A 2,881-nucleotide genomic window follows, 5' to 3' on the forward strand; every position below is an offset into this window, starting at 1 on the left:
ACTATTCAACGCCTAGTAGAAGCAAATCAATTACAGTCATCCCTTTTGGTTGAGCATGGGAAAATTATAGATGCCTTGAAGGAGTTCTTGGCATCTCAGGGGGAGATGAGCTGTAATGGCGACGAGCTAAGGACGAAAAGAAGAAATGACCGAGATGATGATCCCAATGCATCGAAAGATGCAGGTGGTGAGCTGCCAAGAACTTCTCAAGCTCTTGGTACTTCCACAGCTGAGGGGGAGTCTGCCGACGCGGCTGGTGGTTCTGGTGGTGATGATGTGGTGTTGGTTGATGATGACGTTATTGATGCGTTGAAAGAACTTGACGATGATATGTTCAGCGATGATGTGTTGTTTGATGAAGATGTGCTGCCGAGTGATGTGATTGAGAAGATCGGTGAGCAGATTGAGATTGAGAATGAGATTGAGGAAGGAGAGATAGTAGAGGAAAACGTCGAACATGACATTCCAGAGGTTGAGAAGGTCGATATGGGTGATCAGACGGAAGTTGAAGATACTGAATGGGAAGAGCAGCCGAGGTGGAAGGAAGGATACGCTCAATGGTTCGTCAAAACAAAGAAACTGGCAGTCCTTACCATGTTCAAAAAGAGTTACAACATTAAGGGCTATGCTGAAGCAAAGAAAGGGATTATATGCTGGATTTATGATGAGCAGTTGCGGCTCTTCGTGATTAAACGATATGATGGAGTTCAGTACTTTAGAAGAATGTTGAGATCGTTAAACACACTGCCTGAATGTGAGGTTAAAGACTTAGCCAGATTGGGGTTGATCAATCGAAGTGATGATAATATGGCTAGAGTCATAGGGAAAATCGTATGGAAAGAGAGCATAAAGGAAAAGAAGTTTGAGCTGTTGAAACCACAGAAAGGGAAACTTGTTGAAGACAAGGATAGAGGTTTGAGAGCTGATGGAAAGCCTTGGATGGTTATGAAGTATAAACCAATCCGGTGCCTTAAAGAAGTACCGATGAAGGTTATGCCCAAGGATGTGCTCAAAGACCTAAAGTGGTGGTTCGTTGATTGTGAGACAGCGGAGGCAGTGATGGAAGATGAGGATGAACAAGAGATTCTTAGAGTTTACGATCCGATGCATCTTGTTAACTTATCGCAAGCTGATCTGAAGGTGCTTAACGAGAAGAAAATCTTTTATATTCCAGCTTGGAAGGACGAAGCAAGAAAGTATCAACGAGTTGTGTCGGTGTGTTTTAGAGAATGAGTGCACGCGTGAAGATACAGGATTACAAGACAAGAGCTGAAAGATCAAGATATGAAGCTACTTCCAAGGGGGAGTCTGTTGGTGCATAAATGTCAGTAGTTCATATGTCTAGTGTCTGTAATCGAGTCTGTAATATTGTTTATGTATTTGTTTGTTTAAAGCGAAGTTGTTGACAAGTTCGCTTAGGCGAACTTGTTAACCAAGCGAAGTTGTTAACAAGTTCGCCTAGGCGAACTTGTTGAACAAGCGAAGTTATGAACAAGCGAAGTTGTCCGGCAAACTGTTCTAGACTCCTACCAGTGTGTTCAAGCCTCTAAACCGTCAAAAACCTCGTTAAAATCCGATTTTCAGATCTGCAGAAAGTTTGAGTTCGTCAGGCGAAGTTGCTGTTCATCAGGCGAAGTTGCCGTCAGGATACGTAGGGTTTCGGCGAAGATATAAGGAGAAGCGAAGTTATTTACAACTTTGCCTACCTCCTCAACTTCGCCTAACTCAGCGAAGTTCTCATCAAGTTCGCCTAGCTCAGCGAATTGTTCTTCAAGTTCGCCTACTTTCTAAGTTCGCTTACCCTAAGCGAAGTTATTCTCAACTTCGCCCAGTCACGCGAATTTAAGAAAGATCCAGCGAAGTTATTACTTAAGCGAAGTTATCCTTAACTTCGCCTACAGTACTGTTCAGAGGAAATTTTTTAACTTCGCCTACTCAGAATTTTTCGGGTTTCTTAGTCTTTAAGAAGGATGTCGTCGATCAACATTTCGGAGCTTGTAAAGATGGAAGTTGAAGCGGGGTCAGCTACAAAGGCCCCAAGGTTGCTGAAGGGAACCGACTTTGTCGCGTGGAAGGATCGGTTCATACAATACGTTAAGTACCAGGATGCGAAAATGTGGGTATGCATCCAAGATGGATATATTCCACCAGTCATGGAGTATGAGGGTCGAGACCAAATCAAGAAATACAGTAAAATGGAAGAGGAGGAGAAAAAGATGTATGAGGCCGAGAGCAAGGCCCATGCTGCAATCACAATGGCTCTTCCACAGGAGATCCTCCATACATTCAGAAAGTATACATCAGCTAGAGAGCTTTGGGAAGCTCTTGAGAACAGATTTGAAGGGAATGTAGGTATTCGGGCTTCAAAGATAAAGTTGCTCAAAACTCAATTTTTAGTCTTTAAGTACTTGAAGAACGAATCTCTTGATGATATTATCACTCGATATTATCATCTAATGACTGAATTGAGTAACTACTCCATTTCGTACCGAGAAGAAGAGATTGTGGAAAAGCTTCTCGATGCCCTCCCACCAAAATGGGAGATGTATACTGTACTGATGAGGGAAGACAAGGACTTCCCTACTTATGATCTTGAAACCACTGTCAACAAGCTCAGAACTTTTGAGCTTAATATGGTAAGAAAAGAAACATCTATGGATCAGGTTCAAGATCCAGGCATGTGCGGTGCTAAAGTAAACTCCAATTCAAGTTCAAAGACTGATTCTTCCGCCTACTACTCGAAGGGCGAGTCGAGTGCCAATTCTTCACAGGAGGGGCATGTGTCAGTAAACTCAAATGGGGATGTTTGCTTTGTTGCGGGTGGAACAAATGGTACTCAACAGACAGCAAGCAAGATTAGTGGATCTTCAAGTTCCTCAAG

This window comes from Bidens hawaiensis, unplaced genomic scaffold (assembly GCF_021521415.1).
Source record: "Bidens hawaiensis isolate Kalapana, Puna unplaced genomic scaffold, B.hawaiensis_p1.1 tig00038460_1, whole genome shotgun sequence".
NCBI lineage: Eukaryota > Viridiplantae > Streptophyta > Magnoliopsida > Asterales > Asteraceae > Bidens > Bidens hawaiensis.